The sequence below is a fragment of the Euleptes europaea genome, chromosome 3 (genome assembly GCF_029931775.1).
Source record: "Euleptes europaea isolate rEulEur1 chromosome 3, rEulEur1.hap1, whole genome shotgun sequence".
NCBI classification, from domain to species: Eukaryota; Metazoa; Chordata; class Lepidosauria; order Squamata; family Sphaerodactylidae; genus Euleptes; species Euleptes europaea.
In genome coordinates, this window is record NC_079314.1 from 45,963,450 (window position 1) to 45,974,761 (window position 11,312).

Here is an 11,312-nt window from a genome sequence, read left to right on the forward strand (position 1 = left end):
AGCTGCCAGCTTTGAACACGCAGGAACACACATTTCCGGCAGCTCCTCTAATAAATTCTGAGATTGAAAAAGCAATTAAAATATGAAAAGTGGTAAAGCTCTGGGGAGGGGGAGGAGCTGCAGCCCTGGAAGCAGAGCTTCTTGATGACTTATTTGCCCCATGTGCACCACAGGAAAAATCCTTTGCAGACGTCTTTTAAACCCATGGGTAACTTGAGAAGGGCTTAGTGAATGAGTTCAGGCTCCTATAATGGAAGCTTCACATGGAAATGCCCTTCTTTTGGAGGCTATCCAGAGGTCTGTAGAGCTGTGTGGCCAAAAGATTACAGGGAGCGTATAAGCCTCGTTTTGAAACCCCACCCTGCTAGATGAATTTAGCAGGTGATGAGAGCAACTTTTTAATTTCTGAGTTTCATCATGTCATGATAGTCAGGTTTGGGTGGATCAACCCTGATGGTCTTGCAGAATATACTCCTAGATAAGGACTTGTGGGATGATTTGTGTATGAAGATGAGACCAGAGCTGGAGTTGGTGTGGCTTGAGAACCTGTTCAAGAGCAACAAGAAAGAAGGAGATGGACTATTTCCTCAACTTGTCACAGAAAGACAATTTGATCAGAAATTCTGCCTGTTTTTTTCAGGGCTGTGCCTAGAGAAACCTCTGCAAGCAGCAAGGGACCCAGGTTTGGAATGCTACTCAAGACAGAGCATAGCTCAGTAAGAAGGGTGGGGATGGGAATGCATTTGGAATTATGTACATTGTTAACTTCCTTGCCGCCAAGAGGCTTGGAAATCTTTGGGAAAATTCGAGACAAGTGATTTTGCAAAGTGATAGCTGAGATGTTTGAAATCACTGAGATTTTGATTTGGTTTTGCTTTGTTCTGTGTGCTTGTACTTGGCACAGGGGCAGAAGTACTAACCAAGGCTGAGCTTGTTTAGTTTCCAAGATCTGAGGAGGCTGGGCTAGCCTGGGCCATCCAGGTCAGGGTTGATACTATTTAACAATCTGGTTAAAACGCTACTATCAACCTAAAGCAATCAGCTGTAATCCAGTTTTCCCCTCAGTTCCCCAACAATTCCAGTTTCAGAAAACTCCCCTTAGTAACTCTCTGGTTACACCAACCCTTCAACCAACTCTCTTCTGTTACTACCAATCATCAACTGACTGAACCTAACTCACAACTGATGAAACCAACTGTCAGTCCTTAACTAACTCCTGCCTCCCAGCCTACAGAGCACTCAGTGGCGACTATATAGCTAGGGCAATTTTCACCACTGTTATCTGACACAAAGCCAAACGGAATTTCTTTATCCTGCGTTGCTTGATCATGCCAAAACATCATTCTTAAGGTTTGTGACAAGTGTGAAGACTGTTCAAAGAAAGCGGGGAGGGAAATCAAGGTATAGAAAATTCTAGCTTTATAAGTTATGAACAGCAAGAAAGGAGCTTTAAGCTTCCTGGGAATGTTTTCATGTTTCCAAAAGAAGCTGCAATGCTGGAGAAATGTATAAGTATGTACCTGAGGGTAGAACAGTGGCTTCAAGTAAAGATGCAAACATTGTCTTATTTCTTGCTAATTGTCCAAGGGTCGAATGGAAGCTGCAAGCCGAAGAAAAACCCAAGTATGGTGATAGGGAAATGTTTGGGTGATGTGTGATTTATTATATGTTTCTGATTTCTAAATAACCTGTTCATTTATTCTTTTTTCTAGGAGAGAGATAGAATGTGTTACCTCCAGTCAGGAAACTAGACCTTTGAAAGGTAAGGGATAGAATAATGAGCTTGGAATCTGTGGATAGTTCTGTCCTTATGTGCTTGGCCTTTGATCACTGAGCCTCAATCTACCACACAGGACGTGTGATGTTAACAAGTATCTTCGCTGCAGCAGGTGTTCCTCCAGTGGGTCCTTGTTGCCAGGAAATGGGTTGTTCTAATGCACCTCAGCATATGTAGTGGTTAAGGTGTTGGAATAGGACCTGGGAAACCCAGGTTCGAATCCCCACTCAAATCATGGAAGCTTGCTGGGTGACCTTGGGCCAGTCACACACTCTCAGCCTTGAGTGTGGCAAGTATTTGGATGGGAGACCTCCAGGGAATACCAAAGGCATAACACAGGCAGGCAATGGCAGACCACCTCTTGCATTGAAAACCCTACAGGTCACCATAAGTTAGCTGTAACTTGACGGCAAAAAAAAAAAAAGCACATAATGGCTGGAAGAAATTACCATCCCACCTGAGCTGAACAGAGAAGGCAAGTGCATTCGTGTTGGGAGAAGGGTAGAAAAGGAAGCACAGCGTTTTAGATGGAGGGGGGAACAGAGAAGTAGACAGCAGTTTCTGAGAGTGGGCGGGGGCAGGCTGAAGCAGAGAGGCTGAAGCAGCTGGGTTAGGCAGGATGTGCTGAGAATTTTTATTTTTAATTTCTTAAGAATAAACCAAACATTAACTAAAACACTTTCAGAACCAAAATCACTTCAGCACTGAAGTCTGCTAATTGCCATCTCTAATTACCATCTCCATTCCCCCAAAATGCCACATTGGGTAGTGGCATATAAACAATCAAACATAAAACTTACATCAACTATTACTCCCTGCACAACTGCACCTGTGCTCTACCTACCTGTATATTTGTAAATAAAAATACTGCGACAACACCATAATCTCACCTGTACACTCCTCCAAGGGAACCATCTCCTGGAATTACAACTAGTCTCCAGGTTACAGAGATCAGTTCCTCTTGAGAAAATGGCTGCTTTGGAAGGTGGAATATATGGCATTATACCCTGCTGAGGTCCCTCCCTTCCCCAAACCCTCCCCTCCCCAGGCTCTACCCCCTCAAATCTCCAGGAATTTCCCAATTCAGAGCTGACAACCTTAGTCTAACACCTTTGCCCATTGGAAACCATTCTGTTTCTCCATATTTTGTCCTTACATTACTTGTCCAGAGTATAGGTTGCGCATCAAAACAATCAGATGTTGTGGCACACCCTTTTCTTTTAAAACCACTATAACTTTTCATGATCCGCACAGTCAAAAACTCTGCCGTAATCTGAGATACAAACTGATTTTCTTCTGAAGTTCTCTCATATGTTCCAGGAACACTGTAAATTTGCAATATGATCTCTAATGCCTCTTCCGTTTCTGAATCCAGCTTGAATATCTGGCATTTCTTTTTCCATATATGGTAACAATCTTTGTTGAAGGTTTTGAGCATCGCTTTACTCACTTGAGAAATTAATGTGATGGTCTGATAGCTGCTGCAGTCTTTGGCATCTCCTTTTTTCGGAATTGGAATGTAGACTGTGTGCTTCCAAGCCATTTAATAATTAATAGCATCATCATTTTATTTCTGTATTATAATATGATGTTTTACATTTGTTAGCTTCCTTAAGTGTTCTTTGGGACAGAAATACAGGCTACACATAAATACATAAATAGTTAGTGCTCTCTAAACTTGAAGTGATACTGGTAGACAAAACCTGCAGAAAGTGAAGCAAATGTGTCAAAGGGGAGTAGTTGTCATATGAAAGACCTCACAGGTACTTTTGCAAGATGTACATCTGTTTAAAGATCAAGAGCTCCTTTAGATGGTGTCTGAAAGAAGTACAGAAAGCTGACCACCATCAGCCACACCCTTGCCAGTGGGATTTTCTCTGCAAGTTCATGGAATAAAGCAACCACTATGCTAAGTACCGAGTCACCTAACCTGCTAAATTAATTTATGACAAAGCAGGCAATCTGAGCATGGTCAGAAGGTATTGCGTCAGATGTGTAATTTCTCTGATCCTTGAAAAATCCTGGCCAGATTCTCTGTAAGGCAATTGGCTATGAAGAAAAAAGTAAATGGCAAAGAGGAACATTTTAATATTCCCAAAAGGAACATTCAAACAATTACCAACAAAAGAAGCACTTTGTTAATTAACATCCCTGGTATTATGGCCAGAGACAGAATTCTTCCCTCTCCTTTCCTTAAAAAAAAACTTCCTTACAGCTCCAAACAACAAAGAATCAATGTCAACAGCACATAGGTTTTGTGTAGTTACTTCCTACTAATAAAACATGGTGGGGAAAATGATTTGCCATTTAATTGGATGGGAATCAACACAGAGATAAAATTAAATTCAGTAGACACTAATGAAAAGCTGGAAAATATATATAAATGCACTGATGCAAATTATGGCATAATGTTTTCATTCATCAAATTATTCTTTGGGTTTCATTCCATAAAGGAAACTTCTGTGTCTTTGAGATTCTTGTTTCAGCCATTACTGCAGCCTCAGCAAATCCACTCTGAATGTGGCTGTTGACAGATGGGTTACATTGGCACAGCTGAAAAATGGAGAGAATTCCTGGGTTTTCCTGTACCAAAGTAACACTTTGTAAAAAAAATCTGCAAGAATTTCCAAAGCATACTTTGCAATGATTAATGTAAGATTCTTATGGTGTCCTATGGGCATTTGTGAAAGACAAGAGAATATATATCTTAAAGAGGCTGAAAAGGAATTCCCTCTTGCTCTTTCAAAATGTCCCCCTCTTTACTCAGCAAGGTATAAGATCTCAAAGCCTTTCCCAGGCACCCTCCTGCCAGCGTGATGTAGTGGTTAAGAGCAGTGGTTTGGAGTGGTGGACTTTGATCTGGAGAAACCAGTTGGAGTCCCCATTCCTCCTCATGAGCGGCAGAGGCTAATCTGGTAAACTGGATTTGTTTCCCCACTCCTACACACGAAGCCAGATGGGTGACCTTGGGCTAGTCACAGCTCTCTCAGCCCCACCTACCTTACAGGGTGTCTGTTGTGGGGAAGGGAAGGGAAGGTGACTGTAAGCCGGTTTGATTGTGCCTTAAGTGGTAGAATAAGTCAGCATATAAAAACCAACTCTTCTTCTTTCCCCTTTGGTTTGTCCTCAGATATCATGTCTGTCTCCTCTGTTTCTGTCTCCCATATTCCTTGAGAACTGGAAGTATCTTACTTCTCTCCATCCTAGTAAGGAGGAAGAAGAAGAGTAACAGTAACAAACATGGCTCTTTTCACAGATACAAAGACACCAAGCCTTTCCCATTGAACTATTTCCCATGCAGCAGAAATGTGTGTTTGTGCATGTGTGAACGTCTGCTATCTGGGCAGGGATGATCACATCACTCTTTCCCACTCTACTGACACCCAACGGAGTGGGGAAATGAGGATGCCAACCTCCAGGTGGGGCCTGGGATTCTCCTGGAATTACAACTTCTTTCCAGACTACAGAGATCCGTTTCCTTGGAGAAAATGGCTGTTTTGAAGAGTAGGCTCTATGGCATCACACTTCTGCTGAGCTCTCTCCCCTCCCCAAACTGTGCTTTCTCCAAGCACAGCTCCCAAATAGCTAGGATTTTCCCAAATCAGAGTTGGCGACCCTACAGGGAAGCAGGGGTGACAGTAATTAACATTTCTTACTGTTGATATCCCTTTTGGGGGGCTCGAATAACTCGTCACGTCCATCATCGCTTGCTCTTGCCAGCAAAGTGACTCAAAGTCATATCACAGCCTCCTTCCCTCCCCTCTCCTCAGCAATGTATGTATGAGCTTAGCAGCAATTCAGTTTGCTCCAGTCTTTCTGGTTTGGGTGTCAATCCTAAGCACGGCAAGTTTCACAGGCTGCAAGTCTGCAAGAGAAACTCTTTAGGCCTCAAGCAGCTGGCCTGTGGCCTGTGTGCATCCAGTGGCACAGGCAGGGCATGGAGGCCTCTGTGTGGTCTTGCCTAGCCTCCAGTGTGCTGCTCCTGTCTCAACTGATAGAGGCAAAGGCACTTCTGGGCAGGAGGGAGAAGCAGCATGCCTGGGGAATGGCATCACTTGTGGCACCAGCAGTCTGCTACAGGCCTTGGGGTTCAGATCTGTTTTCTACGAACCACCCATTCTGGAAACTTCCCAACTGTCATTACGTCCTCTGTTTCTCACTATTACTGTTCTGTTGTTTCTCAATCATTCATTTTCATCTTTGCCTACTTTGTGGATTCCCAAAGAACCATAAGCTAGCTATCTTGATCCTGTTGAATTGTGTAAACAAGTTCAGAGAGGTTTGGAAAGGAAGCATGATGCTTTATAGTTTTTAACGTACAGTACAATCCCATTTATCCAGCAGCCTCGGGAAAACAGATTTCTAGATATATGGGAGTGTTATTTAAATAAAGGCAGTTTGACATTGTGCCATGTGTAATGCAACAAACTTGGGTAGCTGGAAAATAACTTAGGGTCTAGATAATGGTACTATTCTACCATTAAGCATGGCAAAGTAACTCATAAGAGCTTTATCTAAGGTGTGCTTATATATTTCATATTTTAAAAACATGGATTGCCTTTAAAATGGTTAGAATAATAAAATCATAGAATCATTTGGAAGGGACCACCAGGGTTGTCTAGTCCATCCCCCTGCACAATGCAGGAAATTCACAGCGTCCTCCCACCCACACCCCCAGTGACCCCTACTCCATGCCCAGAAGATGGGGGAAACCCTCCATGATCCCTGGTCAATCTGGCCTAGAGGGAAATTGCTTCCTGACCCCAAAGTGGTGATCAGCATTACTCTGGGCATGTAAGAAAGGGCCACGAGAGCCAAACACTGATGCAGTACTTCCTGCCCTCCCTCTCATGATCTGCCTAAGTTCGCAGAATAAGCATTGCTTACAGATAGCCATCTAGCCTCTGCTTAAAAACCTCCAAAGAAGGAGAGCCCACCACCTCCCGAGGAAGCCTGTTCCATTGAGGAACCACTCTAGCTGTCAGAAAGTTCTTCCTAATGTTTAGCCAAAAACTCTTTTGATTTTATTTCAAGCTGTTGGTTCTGGTCTGACCTTCTGGGGCAACAGAAAACTGTTTCTGATTGTTATGTATTGTTGTTGTTTTTTATCAGATTTTTTATTTTTTATCAAATTTTAATGGGCTGTATGCAAGCTAGAGTTAGCCAGGTTGGGGAGTGTCCTAGCCCAAAACGGACTAGGATGGACTCTTTTCTTTCCTTGGGAGTCCTCAGTCATGCTTACAAACTGGTTTGCTCCCTTAATGCCAGAGACACTCCCCCCACTACTCCAAAGTTGGCTTCTAATACAGGTGCGGGGAGTTCACTTGGCTGCTCAGCACCTGGAGAGGATAATTCATGTTTGGTTCTGGGCCTCAGACATCTTCACATTCTGGCAAACCAAATGTATCTCACTATCAGATTTTTAGACAGAATTTCCCACCAGCTGGTTTCCATAACCAAGCATAAGGCAAAGGGGAACTTCTGGTGATCCTAGAGTATCAAAATCCGCCTGCTCTACAGTAGCCATTCCCTAACCACCTGTTGGTGCTAATCAGCCATGAACATTCTCCTCTTTTATGGGGGAGGGGGGAACGAATCCACCTATGCCAACTAGGTTGGTTTTGAACCCTTTGGCAGTACATTTGAAAATCCAGCCCTTCAGAGGAGACATGCCTTTTGAGGATTCTGGGGAAGCTGGGGTCTTTCATCTAAGCCAGCTAGTAGGTTTTCCTGAGCCAAGGGTTGACTTGTTAAGGGTAGAGATCTTACCTAGCGGCCCTTTGTGTCAGAGGATCTGCTTATACTTCTCTTCCAGGAGAGTTCCAGATATGATGTTTCAGTGATCATAGATGCTGAGGAATGTTCAGATTGTAGTGGCACAGGTTTTCAGGGAATTCGGTAGTGACTCCCTTGTTAGGCCTCAGTGGGGCCGGTTTATGTTCTTCTTCCCCATGGTCTCCTTGAGGAAGAATTGAAAGGTATAGGCTGCTGAGGACTGACTTCCAGACCCTAGAAGCAGTGGAGAATTTCATGTACTTTCATGGAATGTACCAGGATAGGTTTCTAATGGTTAACTCCCTGAGCGTCGTCAATTTCATGCTATGTTTGAGTGTATCTTGTTGCAAGAGATTTGGGCTATGGATGATTGGTTTATTGGTTTGCCCAGTCAAAGAAGGGTAATATTGAGTGCAATAAATAAGGGTCTATATGGCCCTTATTTTAATTTTATTCATTTTTATGGGGTACAGAAAAGAGGGGAAAAGACATGTAGGGAAAATGTGACATTTCATTTTTTATCCGTGCCCATAATAACCTGCTTTCCCAATCTTACCCCCAACTATGATCTCTTGTAAGAATACAGAGTGTAATTGATAAGTCTAAACTGTATAACTTCATTTTGATTCTATTCTATATTTTCTTTAAGGAATCCCAGCAGCATAGCAACCAATGGCGCCAGCTTATATTAGCAGGTCGTAACAATGATGTTAGGCGTTTCTGAACCTTGGTTTCCAGTTCCCCTGCCACTGTTAAGGCCCTGTATTCTTGTTTTCCAGCAGAGATCTGAATATACGTATGTGTATATATATATATATATAAAAACTCTTAGTTATATATATAGATAAAATATATTCAGGTTCTTAATGGCGTGCCTCAAAACAACTACGCTGAGTTTTTAATTAAAAAAAAAATCTGCTTAGTGATTCCGTGGTCTCCTTGTTCTGCAGTCGAACAACGTTCCTTCCCTAAGTAAGACTCCAGTAGGATCTGTCTGAAGCAGGGTTGGGGGCGGGGATTAGGAAGCTGTCATCCACTCTACCATAAGTTTCATTATTCATAAACGAGAAAAAGACACCGGCGATCAATGTTGTCGTCATTTGTTACTTTTATTTGTACCAAACGTTTTGCAAGAGAGCTGCTAACCCTGCACGAGATCGCAGAATGCTCTATTTGATTCTCATAATTTGATCCCTAAAACAAAACGAGAGAGCGGAAAAAAGGAAGCCGGGTTTAAACGCGCGCCCGGTCTGACGTGACGTTATGACAAGCCGTTTGTATAGCAATAACGACATCCGACTCCCCCCGGAAATGCCCCCCTCCCTCTCCTCAGTCACCCTCGCGCTAAGAATGGCGGCGGCCGCTTCATGGGGTTGCCTAGCCGGTAGGCACCTGCTGCGGCCGTGGCCGGGCCCCTTCCTCGCGCGGAGTTCAGTGAAGCGGGTGAGTAAAGAGCCACCCTCGGTCTTACGGGCAACGGAAGGAGACCCAACGGTCAGTCTCGGCGTCCCTTGCTCTGGGGGAAGGGAAGGGAAGGTTGCTCCCCCCTTTTACCATGCAAAGAAGCGGCGGCGCATGGCATGCTGGGACACGTAGTCTCATTGATTCCAGTGGGTAGCAAAACAGAAGTCCTGTTGGCACCTTGAAGACTACATTTATTCCAGTATGAGCTTTAGGGAGACGTACTGTGGCTAGTCTTTCAGGTGCCACTGGACGTCTGTTTTGGTTTTTCTCCTTGGATGCAATTAATGGTGGCGCGCCATGGACAATCCCGAGCATACTGAATGTTGGGAATTGTAGTTCATGCTGTAGGATTAGACCATGACAGTAAAAGGGCTTGACTTCTGTCAAGGCCTACTAAAATGCAGCCTAACTCTCTAATTTTTTTTCTTAAAAGCTCTTTATTTTTAATTTTCCAAGCCGCCTTCTGTATAAATTTACAAAAGATCATTACATCCTATTAGTTACAATTTTTTTGCAGCCAAGTCACAGCTGACTTGTGGCAACCCCTTAGAGTATTCAAGGCAAGAGACATTCAGAGGTGGTTTGCCGTTGCCTTCCTCTGTGTCACACCCCTGGTATTCCTTGGAGGTCTCCCATCCAAATATTTGCCAGGGTCGAGGCTGAAAGTGTATGGCCCAAGGTTACCTAGCAAGTTTCCATGGCAGAGTGGGGATTCAAACCTGGGTTTCCCAGATCCTAGTCTGACACCTTAACTACGACACCACGCTGCCTCTCTTAGTCACAATACAGAATGTTATAGTGTATCTTGAGATTAAGAATTTCAACAAGACAGTCGGATGTAGCTAGTAACACATACCTGAAGTACTGCATACTCCCCAATGAACCTACCCAACCACTGTGGTTATCTCCTGAGTCTGTGCTTTGGGTGCCCCTGCCTTCTGAGATTAGGCAGGTGGCAACCTGAGAGAGGGCCTCCTTGGTTATGGCACTAAGACTCTGGATCTCTCCCCCCAGGGAGACTTATCTGTCCCTTTCTGTTGCCATTTTCCACCAGTGAGTGAATACTTTTGTGTTTAATCTGGCATTCCCTCCTTCCTTCTGTATGGTTTAATTGCTGTTTTTGTTGTGTATTTTACCTTTGGTTTTAATTATGTTTTTATTTGGTTTTAATTTGTTAGCCACCTTGGTGGCTGTGAGGAGGGCAGAAAGGCAGGGGTATAAATTTTTATAAATAATACATTTTTCCTTTTATTTACATCACAGTTTTAAAGTGGTTTACATGTCTGTTAGTCTTCATAAGAGTTCACTGTAGGAATTGCATCTTTAAAGGCATGGGCCAAATCTTTTGTTTGAGTGAACAGATGATAAAAAGAAAATCCTTTTTACTATATGTTTTTATATAAGGAATTTTATGTGGCTTTAATGTTTGCTGTTGACATTTCCCATATCATACATACCAAGCATTTTTGGCAGCTGCCAAGTTTATTTTTCCAAAGTTCAGCAGTTTTGCAGATCTTTGGAATATAGTTCTCTTTATTGAATGGGACGTATGTCATCTGAATGAACAGAGTTTATATGAATGCAGAGTTCAGATATGGACTCAGCCATGAAGTTCATTGTCAGTGCAATACTAAACAGCCTCTTCTAAGTTCATTGACTTCAGTGAATTTAGAAGGATGTAATTCTGTTTAGGATTGCACACTGAATAACCCTGTGAGCTAGCCTGGTTGTCTGCTTAACTTAACTCACAGCAATTTATTATGGTGTGGATAAAATGGAAGCATGTCTCTCCCCCACACACACTTTATGCTGCTACACCAGAGATGAGGAAGGGGGTCTTCAAAGTCCTGTTATGTGGGTTCCTACAAGACTTGTTACCTGGTGTATCTTTGTTTTAAATTAGGCAATGTTGAAGATGAATAATTGAGTCTTCAGCATTCCATCTTACATGTGTTTTAAAGGAGGGAGTATGTATTTGTTCAATATATTTGTAGATTTTCATAAAGCTCAAGGCAGCTTCAGAACAATCTTTAAAAAGGTTCTGTCAAACGATATATCATCAAAATTACAGAACACCATCACAAAAGTGAATGCCTTCAAAAGTTTCAGCACAACAAGAAACAAAACCATTCAGGTAGAAGCAAAAAAATAATCAGCTCATGGCAACCGCATTCCCAAGTCAGGAAGAAGCCGTATAAAAGAGCATTTCCTTACAGGCTCTCCTGAAAACTGTTGCTGAAGCTGCCCAACTGCTATATCCCACCACTAATGGAAGTTGGGCATCTTCCAGCCTCTT